The 20,865-nt window shown below is 34.9% G+C and overlaps 1 protein-coding gene and 1 long non-coding RNA gene across 11 annotated transcripts in view; both read right to left on the bottom strand.

Annotated features, from left to right (window-relative positions):
- Positions 1–20,865, bottom strand: part of LOC6502358 (cAMP-specific 3',5'-cyclic phosphodiesterase) — a 193,267-nt gene that overhangs the window by 51,651 nt on the left and 120,751 nt on the right. Inside the window, exon 1 of one of the 9 annotated variants that reach the window (XM_001967498.4) lies at positions 8,019–8,557. The exons of 6 other annotated variants lie outside the window; for them this stretch is intronic. The gene's annotated coding sequence lies outside the window, so the exon portion shown is untranslated. Of the gene's footprint in view, positions 1–8,018; positions 8,558–20,865 lie in introns of those variants that run through there. 2 more of the 9 variants (XM_032452067.2, XM_044717373.1) reach the window with 2 other exon arrangements.
- Positions 15,050–17,737, bottom strand: LOC123257622. 2 transcript variants are annotated; one of them, XR_006507739.1, is made up of 2 exons: positions 17,036–17,737; positions 15,050–15,550 (listed from the first exon to the last, which is right to left on the bottom strand). It is a non-coding gene; the product is annotated as an uncharacterized LOC123257622 (long non-coding RNA). The 2 variants fall into 2 exon arrangements; XR_006507738.1 differs by having other exon boundaries at positions 17,108–17,737.

Raw genomic sequence — 20,865 nt, 5'->3', positions numbered from 1 at the left:
CCCCTCTCTTTTGATTCCTTTGCTGAGCCCCAAAACGTATGCAATGAAAAATTTTTAAGTGCTTTAATTTTATTTTTGGTATTTTTTTTTTGGACGAAGAGCTTCTGTGGCGAATGGTGGTTCTTATGCAATAATTTGATTCTCTTTTTAAAAAAATATTAAATTCTTACTCCTAGCTTTAATTTTTCAGTCAATTTGTATTTTTTTTGTATTTTTCTAATTCACCTTCTAGGTATTAATGGCCACGCCTCCGGAAACGCCCCTTTTGGCAACATCTCACCTTTTTTGTTAAATCAACTCACGTAGCCGGTCATTAGATCAACTTTAATGCGATGCAGTTCACGTTTTTATTTACTTAGATCTCTCTTTCGTTCTCTTTCGGCCTATCTTTATCATTATCTGTCATTCTCTGGCCAAACTGAGTTATAAATGGCAACAAAATAACTCACACATCGTTAAGAAAAATAAAATATTGGCTCAAGAAAAGGTCCCTAAAGGTAGTCCCTGTTTGAGAAACAAAAAGAGTGTTGGATAGTCCTTAATATTGCATTATTGACAGTGTTGGTTAATGAAATAATCTGCCAGAAATAATACTTTATCACCTACCTACCACACAACACAAAGTTAAGGAAAGGTACTCCCTCTTTAAAAAAAACAAAAGAGTGTTGGATAATCCCCTACAATACCTTATAAACAGTGTTGTTAAAGGGCAAATAACCACCAAGTGTTGATTAGTAATCTTTAAAGCAAGACTTGTACTACAAAAGATAAAATAACCTGCTATCCCCTACCTACCACAACATTTTTGAACATTTTGCGCTTCCCTTGCTTCAATTTTATTATCCTGGAAACCGCCTGGGATCCCATTTCCCCTTTCTATTCCAAAAGGGCCTCTAAAAAGCGAGGGGCACAACTTTAATTGAAATCTTTGCTCTAAAAGCGACTTTATGCAATTTCAAAATACTTCCTGACCCAGGAACAGAATTTTGCGGGCGAAATAGCGAGGGCGGAGGGTAGTATGCCAGGATGGAATCTGCTTTGGCTGCTGTGCGAAACTTTTCCCAAACAACTTTTGGCTCAAAGACAAAAGCACAAGCAGAGCCAGTAGCCAGTTGCCAGTAGCAGTTGAAAAAAAAAAAAAAATAGGGAAGGGGCCAAAGAAAACAAGAAAAACGGGGAAAATGGCAAATGGAAATTTGTTTTCCTTTCCCTTCAACGAAAAAGAAAATCCAAATAGGACAGGGAGAGTGACAGTTGTTGCTCTTTAACACAGATTGATGTTTTCCCGGAGGTACAGTCACGTCAAAAGGTGAAATACTATTTCATTTTTTATAAAAAGAACCTATTCTAAAAGCTAGTAAATGGCATCGCGTCACGCTATATCGGTTATTATACGCCATAGATCGGTCATTATGCCATAAAGATGAAGGCAATTAACTTTGGATCGGTTGGGATCAGAACGTAATGGCACTGATAGCTCCATGGTAGCACCAGTCGACTAATTGTGAGCTTTTCAAATTGACTTTTAGCTTTATAATTATTGGTTTTCCGCTCTCTCTCGATAAGAAATATGACAATAATGGTAGTAATAGCGCCCAGTTCTTCCCACAAATATAATTATAATTAAAAGCCAAAAATGTAAACCCTAAAATAATACTGGTTTTATGGATCTGGGTTTCCCTACAATAATAAAGCCACCGAAACCGACACCGACCCAATTGCGTCGTTTGTCTAGCAATATTATTGGCTTTTAGATATCGAAAAAAGGGTCTTTCTTGGTTTCCTGGTTTATGGCGATCATGAAAATGAAAGAATAAACCCATGAACCGGTAGCCGGGGAAGGAACAACTATTAATGATTACTTTTAGTTCTTTTAGTTGATATACCATTGATGGCATTTCAAATAAACAGAGCCCACACAATGACAGAAACTGGAATCGGTTTGGGCCTGACAGTGACGCTTGTCATGGGACGGCGATGGCAGGAACGGAAATTAAAATCCCAACATTTCAAGGAAGGAATAGAGAATGATGCTGTCTTTTTATTTTATAGTTATATATTCGTATCTATTACAACTATTTGCTGAGATTAATTAAGGGGAAAAATAAGCTAAAGGCCTTTTTTTTTATGACCTCTGGACGATTCATTCTCATTTGGCCAAAACAATTTTTATGGCTCCCCAGGAGAGGAGCCAGCAGGAAGGTAAAAAAAAAATAAATAAAGAACCATGAAATGAAAACTTTCTTTTCACGGCCCAGGCGAAAACGGCATAAATTACCTCACACAGTCCTGGCAATAAAAACGTAGCCAGGAGACGACCTAGTTTTTATTCTTAAAGTTCCACAGGAGCAACAGGAAGAAGGAAGTCTCTCTTAAAAATTCTTCAAAAATTAATTAAAATCTATTATTACAAAGGGGGGAATTCTACTTTCTCAACCGCAAAAACCTATATTATCTTTTTCTTTTCTTGGAAACACACGTGCGTGTAGAATTTTTATTTTATTTTATTTTTTTTTTCACATCGCACATTTCCTTCGACGGTTTTTCTTGGCATTTTGCAATTATTGCTCCGTCTGTTCGGGGAATGTTGGGAAAAATTCTCCTAGCAGAGGAATTTTCAATGTAAATAGTGCTTCTTCAAAGGCAGTAGCGCCCGCCCCCTTTGGAGCGAATTGAGAAAGGTTCGGGTTCGAGTTTGGTGTTGTGGATTGAGGGTGGTATTTAGAAAAAATAAAAAGAAAAAAAATGTGAATGAGAAACTATAGAAAAGCAATTAATTAAGGTATTTATATGAAAATGTTCATTTTTTCTATGTGAGGTTATGCTTTGTGAATTAATTATTGGCATTTTTATAGTGGTTTTCAGCGTTAATTAGGAAGTGGCTTTTTTTAATAAAAAAAAAATCAATCTTTGAAGCTTTTTTTGCCATAAAAGATGCAGCAATCAATAATTTTCAACACTGGTCATGAGTAATTAGAGCTTTAAACTTAAAAAGGTTATCGATAAATATCGTATTAAAAGTGTTTTTTAAAAGAACGGCCTTTAAACCGATAATTATCGATTGAAATCGTTATAAACATAGTCTCTAAGCACCACGTTATCGATAACTATCAACTAAAATGTGCTCTAAGGTCATTAATCTTAAAAATCGATAACTCCCGATAAAAATAATAATGAAACTAAACTTCAAACACTAAAAATGTGATCGATAAATGTGAAATAAAATGTTTTTGATAGAAAACATGCCTAAAAATCGATAGTTATCGATAGCTATCGTTTCTACAAGTAATCAAGAAAAAGTAATCGCTTCCCCTGCCAAACAATAATATTTCCCTGCCATTTGAATATTTAACCTTTGGCCGAGCCCTGGCGACCTTTCGAATCGAATTAATCAAAACTTTTGAGTTATCCAATTAGCGCTTCGAAAAGTTTATCACCTCGCCCATAACATAACCTCAAAAACCATAACCCCCCCCCTAGTAACACTCTCACAATTGGAATCCCCCCATTTCCGATGGGGAGGCAGAATGGGAGTCATAAAAGTGAGTGAAACGAGAGAAGCAACGACAGAAGGATGAAGATGAAATGGAGATGGAAGAGAAAGAAAGGAAGAGAGAGAAAGAGGGGCAATAGCTTGCGGTGAACTTCACACAACACGTAATTGCTGGAAGCGAAAGAGACGGGGCGTGGATTCCTATTCTCTGGCCGAGAGAGATGGCCTGCGGTGGCTGGAGGAGATTTGGGTGGGAATCCCAATGCTTACCGTTATGGAGATTGAAGACGCGAATGGGGCATAAAAAATGGGAGGCGTGGAGCGGAAGAGGGGGCGTGGCCATAAAGTGTAGCAGCTGGTTTAGTAGGAAGGAAAACATAAATGAAAATCAATAAATAAAAATTTTATAGCAAGCGGGCAGCAGAAAAAAAAAAAACAAAAATTAAGGAGAATGGAAGCTTAAATTAACTCACGCACACATCGCAAAAAAAAAAAAAAAGAGAGAGGGAGGGGAGTGGGTGGCTGGTGGTTCAAGCCAAGTTTTAGAGGCAAACTGCAAAAACCGCCAAACAAAATCAATAAATTTTGCAACCGCACAGGGGCGCCACCAGTTTGGCGAGGGGGGAAAAGAGAGAGAGTGAGAGAGAGAGGGCCATTTGGCAAGCGAAAGAGAAGGCATGCTAATGCAATTGGCCAATAAATCATCGCATAAAACTGCATAAAAATGTCAGAAGTACACAGAAAAAAATTTAAATAGTATATATAAAAAAAATCCCAAGTTCAAACTATATTTTTTTCACAATTTTTTTCTCTCACTGCATAAATAGTTCGATTAGATGAATATAAAAAAAAACAGATATCCCAGCCCTCCCCCGCACCTAGCTTAGTCAATCACAGCTGAGTGCATCAAGCCATCAATCAATTAATCAATCAAATAAATGTCCGACAACAACAAGCGCCCCTCAATCGTTTACATCAATCAGCAATTTGCTATCAATTAGATAAAAGCCTTATCGTTCCAGTGACGAAAGCAGTTCTACCCCCCTTTTCCCCCTTTTTCCTCTTAACCCACTCTCGGTTAGGTTAACCCACTAAGCACCCAAGCACACACACTTCACTATGATTTATGGCTAGAAAAAAAAAAAAAAAAAAGATAGCCACGATTATAGGAATTATTGGGAACGAAATTCGAAACTGGGAATCTGGAGTCTAGAATCTAGGAATCTAGAAAAAGTAGCTACCGAAAAAAAAAAACAAAAATAAAACAGAAAGGGACACATATTTGACCATAAATCTGTATAACACTAGCGGTCATAAATCAATATTCAAATGCGACGTCAAAACCGTCAACAGTGAGCAATAAAAAGCAAGAAACACACACCGTTCTCTAATCGCAAAAAAAAAGCAACAAAAAATAGCAAAAAAAAAAAAGGTCTCAGGCGGCGCCAAACAAAACAAAAATCCAAATCGTATCTGATCAGATCCGATCACTTGAACTTTGCCCTCCAATAATATTCCCATCATGCCGTGAGGTAGTGCAGTGTATTTTCCACAACACTCCCGGGCATTTAAATAGTTTCACATAATAAATCGAATGAGAAAAAAGAATGTATAGTATTTTAATAGTTAAATTCACAATTGTGGCCATTAAAATACAAACACGAAATAAAATAGAAAAACGCATCGGAATTCCATTGGCTCGTCTGGGCGGTTTATTAATAGGAAGTACGTGACTAGCACTACGATACGGAATTATAGCCCATTTAATGTGTGACAGGCCCGGGAGAATATTATTCAACATGTCGCGAACTGGGGCCACCCAAGTGACACAAAGTGTATATATATTTTTAAGAGATCTAGTTGAAAATGTTTAAAAAATTTTAAGTTGAGAATTATAAGGGTATTTCTGGTCTAATTTGACATTTTTGGTGGAAAAAAGCACATAAATATTTGTATAAACTGAAAATATATATATAATTTGTATATATATGAGCAGAAATGGAAAATATATATATATTTTCAAGAAATATCAAGAGATATTGCCTTAAAAAATATCTAAGAAATTCTTAGTTGAGAATTATAAGAATGTTTCTGGTCTAATTTGATTTTTTTGGTGAAAAAAAGTATCTAAACATTTGTAAAAATTATAATTTAATATATATATTGTAGAAATATCAACAGAAATGGAAAATATATATACATTCTGAAGAAATATCATTAAAAAATCCCTAAAAAATATCCAAGAAACTCGCAGTTGAGAATCATAAGGGTATTCCCGTCCTATTTGACTTTTGTTGGCACAAACTTTTGATTTACTTTGCTGGAAAGTTATTTAAACTTTATGCAAAACGAAAATGTCCAACTGGCCGGGTTTGTTTACAATTTTTGCTTTGATTTCGATTTGATTCGCCGGCCAAGCCAAGCAGCAAATAGAATTTCGCCTTGCAAATAAATAGAATAAATGTTGAGATGGAGGCGGGAGGCGGACCCCAGGACTCTAGAATCCTGGGATCCCAAGAATCCCCCCCCCCCCCCCCCATGTCCTGACACCGCCCCCTTCAAAAAACCGGACCCATGCTAAATTACATTTAAGAAATCAAGGCGCGAAGGCCGAGATGGAGTTAAATTTTTCTGTGAAAATTGTGAGAAAAGCATCCTAGTCGCCGGCTCACGTTCTCATTTTCCTCTTCTTCTGCCCAATGAACAGGCGACAGAGATAGCCTGTTAGTTGGAGAAAGGGAAAGGGCATTATGGCAGAAAGTCTAAAGAAAGTGGGCGGAGCGCGTAGAAAACCGGGAGCTGAAAATTCAATTTGATTTGATTTGATTTTCGTTCTCGTTTTCGTTTGAATGCACAACACAACACGACAAAAAATAAAAAAAAAAATAAAAAAAATGAAAATGAAAATAAAGAGGACTATGGAAGGAAGATGGAGACACTAAAGAAATGATATCAAATTAGTTGAAATAGAAAATAAAGTAAGCGGGATGAGTGGCGGAGCCTGGGGAGGGCGGCCAGAGAGAAAAGTACAAGTTTTCCTGGAAAATTTCCACAACAGGAGATTGGTGGAAGGGAAAAGTTTGTAATACTCCTAAATAAATGGCTTTTAGGATAATTAAGGGTAAATAATCGATTTAAATCTGCAAATAAAGGGTAATATTTGCTAATCGATATTAATCGATATACATACTCTTAAATGGAATGTTTTTAAAATGCCTACTTCCCTTCCTAGTTTAAAAAGTTGAATAAATTGCAGTAATTGCCAATCGATATTTATCGATACTTAAATATTTATATTTTTAATCGATATTATTTGAATTTTATTATTGGAATAAGATTCTTTTTTCACTTTCGAACATATTTATGCAAAATATTAAAATTATGTTAATATCTCGCTAATCGATATTAATCGATATACCGATAGAAGGAAAATAATAAAACGTGTTCTACTATTTATATTTATTAAAAAAAAGCCACAAAAAATCTTTTCTCCCCTTTCCTGATTCAAAATATTCCCCTATCTTATCAAAATTTTAATCATTTTCTTACTAAAATTTATTTTAAAAAATTTAAGTAACCAAGAAAACCGAGAAAAAAATTATACAGATAAGAAAAATAACTAAAAACGTTTTTTTTATTTTCGGTTAACCCTGATAAACTGATAAATAATTGTTGTGATAAATTAAAAGGTCAACAAAATGGAATAAAAAATATTAATTTTCATAGAATATTTCTTCTAGAGTTCTAGTGTTTTTTTTTCAGTGTGTAACTGGTATTATTTACTTACAAATATAACAAGAAACATAAAGGTAAATAGAGTGACAAAGTAATATACGATTTTTAACGCATTTCTTATCGCACGCACACATAACACAACAACAACAACAAACAAACAACAAAAACATTAAAGAACACGCGACTGACTAGTTTTTTTTAATTTACAAAAAAAAAAAAACTAAAAACAAACATTAATGAATGTTTTTTTTGCGCAAAAAAAGAAATAAAGATTTTCCATTCAGAATGTGTGGCAAGTGTTGTTGTTATTGTGGTTTTTGTTGCTGCTCTGATAAAAATCAACAGTCGGCACAACGCCGGCGCTGCAGTCGCCGTCAGCGGCGCAGTCGGCGTTGGCGCCGTTTCGTGCGGCCGGCGAACCAAAAAATGCTTTTTTTGGGTGCCGTTTTTTGTATTTTTCTTTTTTTTAATTTGGTCGGTGGGATTTTCGTTAAATTTTTCTATTTATTTTATTTATTTTGCCACTCTGGGCTGTGGTTATGGCTGTTGTTGTTTGTTTGTTTTTTTAATGGCACAGGGACATGGCAATTAATTGAAAAACTTTATTTTCTTGCTATTTTTATTTGATTTTCAAGAAATGTAATAATTATTAAATTAATTTATTCATTTTAATGTTAATGTTGCATTCTCTCCCTCTCCCTTGCTCTAATTACAGCACCCACGGCCTAACCACCCCCACTCGCCCTCTCTTTTGCACACTGGCGCTCCTCTCTCCCTCTCTCTCTCTTACTCTCTGTGTGTGTTTTGTTTATTTGTCCGTTCCACTTGTTTTCGCTTTTTAGTTCTTCGCGTATTTATTTATTTTCATTTTATTTGTATTTTTCTTTCTCTTTTATTTTATATTTTTGGTATTTTTTGGACACCTTTTTATTGTTTTTGTTTTTCTTTTTGATTTTTTTGTCACTAGCTACCGTTACCGTTATTATTATGCACACTTGATACCGCCCGGCATTTATTTGCTGCAATTATGCTGCATTTTAATAAGTCAACAAACAAAATTGTTTATTCCGCGATGATATTTTTTGCGCGACTCGAAATTTTTAAGCGAATTTTCTGTGTGCGGAGCGAAAAGCAGCGAACGGGCGAAAGAACGAGAACGAGAAAGAACCAAACGCTGTTATATGATGATGGAAGCGAAACGAAACGAAAACGAAGCCAGCGTCGCTGCCGCTGAAGCGCACGCTGCTCTGCCGCTATCACAGTGCCCGGCAGCGGCGCCAACAGCGGCAGAGCGCTGTACGAAACGAAGCGAAGCGAGGCGAAAAACGAATTGAGAATCGAGATTGAGGCGAAGGCGAACGAGCCAGAGAAGCCTGCGTGGGTGCGAGCGAGATGGAGAATCGGAGAGAGGGATAATGCACTAAACAAAATCGGGGGGTGGGGGGTGGCAGTGTTATGCAAAATTTTTTAAACTTTATTTTAAATGGTATTTAGTGGAGGAAGAAATTTGAAATTAGTAGAAAAAATATAATTTTTGTTAAAAGTATGAGTTTGAAACTAAATTTTTAATAATTTTAAAGTTAATATTAATAGTTTTAGTTTTAAAATTTATGTATGTTAATTTTGTTAGTTTTCGGAAAAGGTTTTCTAAAGTTTTTCAGAAAGAAACCTTCGAAAAAGTTGTTTTTTGTTAAGTTTCAGTTTCATAAGAAAGAAATATTTTATAAAATCTCAAAAAAAACAAAATAATAAAAGTGTATTTGTGACTTTAAACACTGAAAGAAACTAAAAATGGAGCAAGAAAATGTTATAAATATATTATTTTAAGATTTATATAAAAAAAAAATAATTACAATAAAAAGAAAATAATTATTAAATATTTAAAAAATCTCAAAAGCATCTGTTATTTATTAAAATAAATATCATAAATTGTAAAACTTTCTTTATAAAACTAGAAATAAATAAAGTTTTTGAAACAAATGCCTTTTTTTCAAACATTTTATTTTTAATTATTTATTATAATAGTGTTATGAAGAACCGATTTCTCTGAGTGCAAAACATGCGTGAGGGGGGCGGGCAGGTGGAAAACAGAAGCAATAGAAGCAGCGCGCGCGAGAGAGAGAGTGTGAGAGAGAGGAGAGCGGCGAAGAAAACACTTGACAATTGAAATTGAAAGTTGTAATGAGACGGCGACTTGAGATTCATCATCAAACAGCTGCCGCTGATGTCCCTCTCTCTCTCTCTATCTCTCTCTTGCACACTCGCTCCATCTCACTTGCACTTTCGTTCTCTCTCCCCCCCCTCCCCCTCCCTCAGCCATAGCGACAGAATAACGGAAATCCAATTACAAGCAGAACTGGCAGACATTCTGTCGTCTTTCCTTCTATTTTGTATTCTTTTTTAATAATTATTATTTTTATTCCTTTTTTTAATATTTTAAAAGATATATTTATATGTATTTTAAAACAACAACAGGCAGGGGGGGGGGACTTTTAAATCGGCGCTCGGGGAATACAAAGCAAAAAAATGTTAAAATCTGCATACAAAAATCTGCATGTAAACAACACACATGTGCGATTTTTTCTGGCAATTCTTTCCATTTTGTTTTTTATTTCTCTCTTTTTTTTGTGGCATAATATCCCATAAATTGGCTGTCATATTTTTGCAGCTTAATGTGTTATAAGCCGGGCGCTCTAGTCGGCCATCAAGTCAGAGAGAGAGATTTAATTGCTATTTTAAGAGAATAATTGTATTTTTTACTAATTTTTTTTAACTAAATGGAGAGTTTAAATCGAAAAAGGGGTAAAAAAGATTATATTTTTTGAGAGAGTTTTAAGAGAGTTTTTCAAAAGGTGATCTAGAAGATTTATAATTTTAATTATATTTTTATTTTAAAGAAGATTCTAGAAGATTTTTATTAAAAAGATTTAGAAGATTTCTCTGCAGATCTATTATGGAGGTACTATATCTTTAAGAGTCTTCAGAATCCTTAGAAAATATTAGTAATCTCCATAGATCTCTTAGGGATAGATATTTAAGATTTTTAGCAAAAAAAAAACAGAATCTAGAAACAGAAATTAATAGATTCTAGAACTATTGTTTCAGATCGATCTATAGATATATATCTTCTCTATAGATCTATTCTGATAACCTAGAGAAGGACCACATTTTTAGGATCTTTAAGATCTAAAGAAACGAAGTCTTCTCCAAAAAATCTCTACTATGATAGTCTATGGAAGGACTGTATCTTTAGGATCTTAAGAAACTATAGGTTCTACCTATAATAAGGACTAGATCTTTAAGGATCTTCAGAAACTGTAGATTCTACATCCTTCATCCTTATCATATACCCCTTAACATTTTTCTATATTTTTTCTATATAAATATATCCTTTCCTTGACTCTTTTTTTTTCAGTAATTATATTTTATTACTGAAGCTGTATTTTAATAACTTTGAAATACAAAGTTTTCTTCAACACCTTTTTTAACCTTTCAATTATAATTAATTCTCATATAAAAACTATATATTAATTCTATATATATCTTACGAAATATATATATTCCTTTTCAGATCAAAGCCCCCTTGTGGGTTAACCTGTATTTTTTGCTAATCTCCGCCTGCTCCGGCTGCTTCTCCCTTCCCCCATTTTTATCGCATGTGATAAAAAATAAAAACGACAATAGCCTCGAATTTATTTGCTTTTCTGGGGGCTTTCATTGGGATTCTACAAAGCGTGCCGACTCTTTGGATTCTTATCAGAAGCCAGCCAGCCCAACAACAACAACAATGCTCTCTTATCAGAAATCCAAAAAAAAATGAGTAAAGACCAACAATACGGATAGAGGCACCTGTCGAAAGCAGAGACCGGCCCCTCCTGGGGGCCCTTTATGAATAAAGCTACAAAAAATATATAGAATATAGATAGTATTTATATTTTTGGTGCCAGAGAGTGGAAGGCCCTTGAAAAAAAATTTAGATAAAATACCAGAGAGTCCTTGGCTTTTTAGTTTTAAATAATTGGCCTTTAAAAATTTTAGATTATTTTTCTTTTTCGAAATAAGCTCACCCAAGTTAAGTGATTTTATAAATCAAATGATGGTAGTTGGATTCAATCGACTTACCTATAAATAGAGAAGAGAAAATAGTTTAATTAGTAGGGATTATAAATATTTTTATACAATTAAATTAAATATGTAAAATTTACCATATAAAAACTGCAATATCTTTGAATATTTTTTATTTTCTTAGTACTATAAAAAAAAACACTATTCGATTAATTAAAGATTAATCGAAATTAGGGTTGCCCAGATTTATCAGCAATTTATCGAAAAAGAAATCGAAATCTATCGAAAATGCTTATTATTTATTAAAATTGAATTAAAACCCTCTCAAAACCCACCATTTAAATATATTTATATATAAAATACTCTAAAAATATTCAAGATAAATATTTAAATATATTTATTAAAAAAAAACTCCCCTTTGAAGTCAAAAGTAAGAGAAAAGTGCTTAGAATGTGGGTGTAGGAGGCTTACTTTGAGGATTCTTAAAGGATTTCCTGGCATTCCAGGCCTTCCTTTTTTGGGTTTCAGATGCGAGACTTTTGAGGTTTTTTGTTTGTATTTCTGTTTCTGTTACTGTTTGTCTGTTATTTTTGTTACTCTTGTTGCAGATTTACATTTTGGGCAATTAAGTTGAGGCAGCAGGCGTTAAATGCTAATTGCCAAATGTGAAACAAACAGATGACAAATAAATAAAACAAACTGGAAGGAGAGCTCTTTCTTCTTTTCTTTTTTTTTTTTTTGTTAATCGACAACCTTGAACTTTGACCTTGCCGCCTTCTAATCTTTGCCTAAAATTTGATTGCCTGGCTGGGCCTGCCACCGAAAAAAAAATAATAAAAATAAAAATAAAATAAAATAAAGAAGTAGAAGCTCTGCTGCTGCTTCTGCCGCTGCCTGCGCTGGCAGAGTCACCTGAGCAGCAGCCTCTGAGCTTCTTCTTCGTCCTTAATCTGCCCTCTTTCTCACTCTCTTTCTCTCTCCCACCGACAACCACTTGACGACAGGACGACAGCCCCTGTCCTGTCTCTTTCTAGCCCTTGGATGATTTTTGAAGGATATATGGGAAGGATGGCAAGGATGGCAGGATGCCAGGATGGTAAGAGTAATAATTAGTCCCAAGCGTCCCAAGTAGACCCAAGTGAGAGTCGAAGGATAACGCGGCGGAATGGTCAGTCAGGGATAGTCGAAGGAGTCTCGGCTCGTCGTCTCTGATTGGAATGTCCTGGGTCGATTATTTGCTGGAAAATCAACTGGTAATTGAGTTAGTTCCTGATTACCAAATCAATATAAAGCGAATGCCTAATGGATTATGAAATCCGCATTTAGATTCTCCCTCCATCCCTGCTTTATTTTTGATTATTAATAATTCCCATTGATATCAGGTTTGAGAGGGAAATTATGCTCTAAAATATAGTATTTCACATTCATCTCTTCTCAAAATCATCAAAGAAAGCAATTAAATAGACTCATGACTCTGTCTAGAAATTATTAATAATAATACGTAATGGATCGCACATGACATCCATTGGACTGGATCCATGGACTGGATCGTTCTTCTCCCTGCTCTGATTGATCCTCGTGGCTCTGGCTCTATTATTTATTATTTATTATTCGCATTTTGTATTCCCCACGCGAGATCGTGTGCTATCAAAAAATTTACTGCAATTTCAAAGTTTTCTACTCTATACTTTAAAAGGGGGGTATATCTAGTTAGAAGAGTATTTAGAACAGAAAAAATATACATAAATATATTTTAAAACATTTTATCAATATTTTATTCTAAAATGGTTTATAGGATTATAAAGAATTGTATTTTAGTATTGTATAGTATTTTATAGAGTATTTTTATAGTTTTATATAGAATAGTAATAGTAATATATTTAGTTTTGAATTAAATACTCTTTGGAATAGGATTATATCTACTACTTATTATGATAACTACTCTTATATAGTAACTACTATAGTATTTTATACAGTATTTTAACAGTATATTATATATTTTTACAGTATTTTATATTGTTTATATATTATTATAGATAGTTTTGAATTAAAACCTCTTTAGAATTATCCTCTTAGAGGCTTATATCAACTACTTATTATGATAACTACTCTTATATACGTTTGTATAGTATTTTTTTGGTATATAGTATAGTATTTCAGTATTTTATATAGTTTTTTTATAGTATATAGTATATTATTTAGTTCATATATTATTATTTATAAATTTTACTATTAAAACCCCTCTAGAACAGTATTATATCAACTACTTATTTTGATACCTACTCTAAAACTCTCATAGAACCCCGTAGAGTACCTTATAGAGCATCTAATAATTCTAATCTAATACCAAAACCCAGTCTTCTATTATTATTGTATTTTTTGTTAGATAAGTACGCTTTGCATGGAGCACCCGGACCCGGTCATGCTTTATTTAACAAATGGCACAACCCACCGCCTGAGGTATAGTTTATGAATAGAATTCTAACAACTTAATTATAGATATCGCCGGAGAGAGATCTCTCTGGGGTGGAAATTACAGGTACCTGTACTCCCTAGTCAGCGATATGCGATGAAAAAAAAAAAAAATAGGGAAATATTATTTGTTCTATTTCCAACATGCAGAAAAGATATCTCCCATGGAAGATACCAATTTGACTACGAGGGGCGTCATAAAATGGGTTTAATGATCTATTTGAGCGGGAAGTATATAATTTTTGAGGATATTCATAGGAAAGGGTTATTAGAGTGTTATATAATCAATTGTTTGGTCTTTTGAGATGTAGGTTTCTAAAGAAATCCATTAATTATAATTATTTTTGATAGGAAAAATAAGAGTTTTGGGTTTAGAACCTAAAAAATCGAAAGCAAAAATACTCCTAACCTTGAAATTGATCAATTTTAGATTTATATCGATAATTTTTCGATAAATAAGCCTTCTTAAGACTTCGATAGCCTCAGTTTAATGAAGCAAAATCATTACTAATGCTTAAAAAATTATTAAATGTTATCATAATCGAAAAAAAAATACAATTTATCTTGAAAAATATAATTTTTCGATGTATATCGATTACTTTTCGATAGACAAGCCTAAAGAATTCCTCAAAAACTTCAATATAATTGAGAAAACAAACTTTTGAAGCCACAAAATCGGATTTTAAAACTTATTTTAAACTCTCTAATGACCAATATCGATAACCCCGATAACTATCGATATTAAATCGCTTCCCCCCCTCTCACCTGGATGGCGAATTACGAAAATTATAGCAGCAACAGCAGAACGAGCACACCATATACACCAAAAAATTGATGCTGCCGCACCACGTCGACGTCGAAGTATTACCAGCGCCGCTGCTGCTGCCGACGCCGCTGCCGCTGCCACAGCCGCCTGTTAGTGTGGCGCTTGAATTCTCCTCGGTGGCAGCGCTGCTGCTGCGCTGCTCACGCTGCTCCTTGTCCCGATCACGGCACAGATCCAATCCCGCTGCCGCAGCGATGATCGAGGCGGCCGATGATTTTCGTCGTCCTGCCGCGTAGCCGCCGACGGCGCTGCCCGCTTCGACGTTGGCAGATTTCAAAAATTTTTTTAATCGCGGCGCGTGACTCTCGAGGGCGGGCGGGGCGCTGCAGGTGGAACGCTTGCGCTGCTGCTCAGCCACCGATGCTGACGTCGCTGTCGGCGTTGCAGTCGCTGCTGCCTTCTTCAGGCGCTGCTGATCGTCCACGAAGGATATTTGCTTCCACTTCTTCTTCTTTTTCACTTTGGCGGTGGCTTTCAACAAATTCCTTGATCTGTATGTTGTTGTTGTTGTTGTTGCTAATGTGGTGGTTTGTGTGGTTGCTGTTGTTGTTGGAGTAGTTGCTGCTGCGACTGCTGCTGCCGCTCCTGCCGGCGGCGACTGCGCTGCAACGGCGACGTCGACGTCGTCGTCACTTTTGGCCGCCAGTTCAGATACTTTTTTGCCGCCGACTTACACGCACACATACAAGCTAAGCAGCAACAAGGACATTGCCAGCACCTCACACACACCCACACACACACACACTCGCAGCCACAGGAGCGCTCTGCTCACGCGGGCAGCGCGCTGCGTCGACGTCGCGGTGGCGCCTTCATTTGTTGTTAGACTTTTTTTGTTTTTTTTTTTATTGTGTCTTGTCTTGTAGCTTTTTTTTTTTTAATTTGTAGTTTTTTATATTTTTTATTTATTTGTCACTTTATTAATTATTTTATTCTTTCAGTCTTAACTTTAATTAATTGTTCTGGAATTTGAAAAACAAGATTTATTTTGGGTTTTGGGCAACTATTTTGGAGATATTTTAAATAAAAGTTTTTAGAAAACCTATTTTTGAGATATAAGAGGTTTTGAAGAATATAATTTTACTTCTCAGAATGATTTATTTTTGAAAGATTTGAAAGACAGTTTTGTTTAAAAAATTAATCTAACAAGTATTAGGCCAGTTTTCTAAGGATTTTCGAACAGTTTCTGATATTTTTAAGTTCTGAAAAATTCCCTTTTTTTATGGTATCTCTCTAAAACATCTAAAAAGCATTTTTAAAATAAAGAAAGCTATAATTTAAAAAAAAAACCACAAGTTTTAGCAAGAAGTTAGAGTCAAATAGTGTTTTTTTTTAAACTTCATTGTTGAGTTTATAGTAAATATTTTAAATATTTTCTTTGGCAAACTTGGCAGTTTTTAGTTTAGTTTTTAATAGTTTTAGTCCAGTTTTTATTTTAGCTTTATAACTAATAAAAGTAAGGCTTTAAAATTTTTTTTTTAATTTAATTAAGTTTCTAGTAGATATTTTAAAAATGTAATTCTATAGAAATTTCATTAGTTTAAGTTATATTTTTAACTTTAATTTTTTTGAACTAAGCCCTTTACTAAATTTGTCCAGTTTTTGTTTGTTTTGTTATTTTTAGTTAATTTCTATTTCCTGTATTAATTATTTTAAACAATTGATTTGATTAGTTTTTGTTTTTCTGCCGTTCTCCTTCATTCCTTCCTTCTTGCTTTCCGTTGTTTTTTGCTTTTTGAATTTCACATTTCTCTTATCATTCGCACTGTTATCGTGGCTTTTGCTTCTGCTGCTTATTTTATTATTATTATTTTTGTTTCTTGTTTTTTTTTTGTTATTTTTTTTTTATGTAATTTACAGCCGCCGGCTGCCAGCAGCCCGCTCTTGCTCTCCCTCTCGCGCGTCACTCTCCCTCTCCCTCACACTCTCTCGCTCTGTCGCACGTTATTGGAGAGCTCTTTATCGTCGCCCTGTCTCCTTTGCTCCTTGGGGATGTATTATTTTGTTGTTGTTTTCGGGAATATTTTGCACACGTGCGAATAGCACTTGAAAAAAAATTTATAAAAAAAAAGTACAAAAAAAAAAAGAAAGAGAAAGAAAACCGACAACAGAGACGAGTGTGTGTGTGTAAGCGAGTGTGTAATATTTTACGATTATTGTGATTGCTATTTTTTTTTATATTTTTATTATTGTTGTTTTTCTGTTGTTATTGTTATTGTTTCTAAATGATGTTTTTATTTTTATTTTATTTTTTTAAGAAGAAGACGCGACACACACACACTCACACACTGCCACTCTGCCACATGCGACGCGATGCTTATTTTTTTTTTTTGTAAACATTTCGATTTTGGTACGGAATTTTGGAGATTTTTTCATCCGCTTTTCATTCGATTTTTATTCGCTTTTTATTCTCCTTTTATTCGCGTTTATCCGATTATCCAACCGACCTCCGATTGGCAAAAAATAAGCCGGAAAATCCCTCCCAAATTCCGTCCCAAAAACTATCCGGCGATCTTTACTATTCTGGCCAGAGTGCTTTCCCCGAAACAGGCGTCTGGAATCTCGTCTTCGGTTCTCTTGTTTCTCGGCTCCGTTGTTCGCGTCGGAGTTCGAAATTTGAATTGAAAAGAAAAACGTAAACACAATTGCTTTTTGGCACCGCTTTCCACTCTCACGCGACGTCGCCGTCGACGCTGCTCGTGGCAGCGGCAGCGGCAGCGGCGCAAGCCAGCAGTGTCCAGCACGCTCTCTCTCTCGCCGTGAGAGAGCCGAGGGCTGTAGGGAGAGAGAGAGAGAGAGAGAGAGAGCCAGCCTAGAACCAACTAACGGTAGTGGGGGAGGGGGCGGCAGCGGAGGACGCCGCGGAAGGGCAAAAAAGCACGCCAACGGAAGCTGCGTGAAGGCCGAGCAAAGCCGGCAGCGAAGCCAACGTCGGCAGCGACGCCCTCACCCTTTAGTTGCCTTTTTTGGGGTATGCTTTGGAAGGTGATTTATTTGGCAGGGTTTCTTATCAGATTATTTTTTTTTTATCAAGACTCTTGCTTTAATTTAAAGTCAAATTTTGAGAACTAGCTTTTAATCAATTTAGCTTGGTTGATTTTTTATAAAATATTTAATTTTTAAAACTTCTGAAACTTTTATAAGAAATCATATACTTTATAACACTATATTTTTTAGATATTTTTTAAGTTATATATTTATAATTTCTTAAAAGATAATAAATAATTACTACTAATATTACTAAAATATTACTAAGAATTCCTACTTAAATTTTGAAAAATATTTATCTGGGAAAATCAACTAAAATATTATTTTGAGAAGATGCCTCATAATTTGAAATTTAAGAAAATTGTAAGATATATATAGAATAGATAGTTTTGATAATAATTTTGTTATAAAATCTAAAAAAATATTAAAACTAGAGAGATTTCTCAAGAGATCAGTTCTATATAATTTCTACCACAAACTTTAATGATTTTTGAACTAAAAGCTAAATCTAAAATTGCAAAATAAAAAATATATAAATCTCTACTATTAATTAATCCCTTGGCTACTTTCTAGGGTATCCTAGTTCTCGATTCGAAACACTCCCCATTTACTACTGAATGAAGTGCGCAAAATAGTAAAAGACGCCGTGAGAGCGGCAGCTGCATTACTTTTAAGAAACTTTTAATAAACTTGAAAATTTTTGGGGAAAAGTTTTGCTATTTTTTGTTTTGTTTTTGGCTCCGAACTTTCTTATCGGACAGAATAAACTCGGGGTTATTTATTATTATCGTTAGGTTTATATTTCTACTATTATTTATTGTTTGGCAGCGTGCGAGAGCCGCCGGAGAGAGAGGGCAGCAAGGCGGCAATTTGCTTTCCTCTCCACAGTTTCTCTTTTGCGCAGAAAGCTGCGCGCTCTTCTCGTCTCATTGCTCTCTTACCGCGTCGCAGTCGCAGTTGGCGTCGCTCCCACTGCCACTGCCGCTATGCGTTCTTATCAGAATGTCTCTGAATGTTGTTGTTGTTGCAGCTCATAACGGTTTATTTTTTTTTTTTAGAGCAATGCACTTGAAAACTTCATTTTCGCATTTTTCTTGGAATTTCTTCGATATTTTTTTCGCCAATTTGCATTCGAAGGAGTCCCAATAAACAAAGCTGGGTCAAGTGATGGGCGCGGCGGCAGAGCGGCTGAGCGGCGACAGCGCTGTCGGCCGAGTAGCCGGCAGAAGGACAACTGCACCGGCAAAGCGTCACCAGCAGCGGCTTAAGCAGCGACTGAGACTGCGACAGCGGCAGCGGCAGCGGCAGCAGAGAGCCAGAGTCGTAAGGTTGTCGTCTTGAAACTCTAAAGTGGAATTAGTCGATCCTAGCTGCGATTTGTTTTGATTTTTTTTTGGCAATTTTTTGTTTTGAAATTTTGGTTCTAATTTTAAAACGTTTTTTAGAGTGCATTTTTGGATTCCTCTTCAAATAGTTTTCATTTCTATACTTCTACTACTAAAATCTACTACTAACTTCTACTACTAACTTTTACTACTATAATTCTTACTTTCTTAGAGAATAGTTTATTAGCCTTTTGTTAGATTTTTATATTATTATTTTAAAAGTATAATAAATATTAAAAATTTTTTTATTATTTTATTTGAAGAGGATCCAAGAAGGAGGTTAAAAAATAAATAACTTTTTTGAAAAAAAAAACAAATTAATCTTCAAGAAGGCCTTCTGCTTATTAATTATAAAAAAGAGTCTATTCCTAGTCTTATTTTTTTATTAGATTATACTAGAATATAACCTAGACCTATGAAGCTTTACATTCTTTAAAGAAATACATATGTAATAAAAATCTGTAATATTTTTTAATTTTTAATAAAAACCAGTATTTAAAATTAAAAAAAAATATTAAGCCTTTAAATCTATGAAAATTGTTGATTTTAAGAGCTGCTTCATTTATATTTCCCTATTTTTTTCTTACTCCTTATTACTATGTTTCCTCGTAGCCCATAATTTATAAACATTTTCCTTAAAAAAAAATGCTTAAATATCAGCAATTATTATTTTATGGTCGTTTGATGGTATTTTGCTTTAAATATATCCTGCTCTTGTGGCCGTGTAATTACAGGACTCGCTTTCGCTTGGCTCTTCACGGCACGAGGCAGTTTTGATTGCCAGATTAGGTGACCCCGACGGCCAGCAACATAGCCGGGGTGGTGACCCGAACCTCGGCCAGTAAGTGGGAGGGTTGGGTTAGATGGTAACCTTATGCTGCACTTACCGCCAGTGGCCGCTTGGCATTTTGTTATTAGCTCTTAAGCTGCCACTGCCGCTGCCGCTGCCTTAGTTGCCTCTGGTGCCTCAGGTGCCTCATGAAGGTGCCTCACGAGAAGAAGAAAGCACACAAATACACAAAGGCTGGGGTCACCCGAAAGTTTCAAATTTCTTTTCGGCCCAATAAAAATAAACAAAGGCGGCGCTAGAGCCAAAGTGAAAGTGGAAAGTGGAAAGTCAAGTATGCCGGCCGGAGTGGACTAAAATGAGCCTTCGGGCTCGGATTGCAATTATCCTGCGAGAGTTATCCATCAAAGATGCCGCCTGCCACTTGCCACTTGCCGCTTTCTACTTGCCACTTGTTTTAATGAAAAATTTCCATCTATTTTCCAAGGAGTCGCAAGGACTCGGTTTTCTAAAAGTACAGGTGCTCTGGCAGCACTTTCTTTTTGAGGATAATTTTTGGGGGTATTATGGTTATGACTGCCCCAAAACCAGATGTTATCAAGAGACTTTTTTTTTTTTTACCGAAAGAGATCTGTCAAGAAATGGAAATAAAAGGGGGTCAGCTTAGCGAGGGAGGTTCTAGGGGTTTCAAGGGGTTCCTCGAGAGATACTTTAGAGCTAGAGTGTTTTTTGGAAAAAAATTAGAAGAAATTCAAATTTCTTCTTATCAAAGAATTGTCTTTAATATTTTTATATTTTATAGAAAAAACATTTTCAATTTTTTCAAATATAGTTTATAGTCAGCGAGGGGAGTTCTAGGAGTTTTTCGGAGTATCTAACAGTTTCTATAGAATTATTATTATAAAGTTTCTATGAAAAAAAGAATAAAATAAATGCAATATGATTTAAAAAATAGGAAAAAATCCAAAAAAAAACTGTCCATATTTATTAATTTTAAAATTATTATATTTATTTTTTTTTTTTTAATTAAGAAAAACTCCACCAAAAAAAAAATTATCCTTTGTAGTAGAACCCCCCTTACCCGCTGAGCAAACGACCATTTTTGGTTTGACAAACA

Source organism: Drosophila ananassae, chromosome XR, assembly GCF_017639315.1.
Source record: "Drosophila ananassae strain 14024-0371.13 chromosome XR, ASM1763931v2, whole genome shotgun sequence".
NCBI classification, from domain to species: Eukaryota; Metazoa; Arthropoda; class Insecta; order Diptera; family Drosophilidae; genus Drosophila; species Drosophila ananassae.
This window is presented reverse-complemented; position numbering and strand designations above follow the sequence as displayed.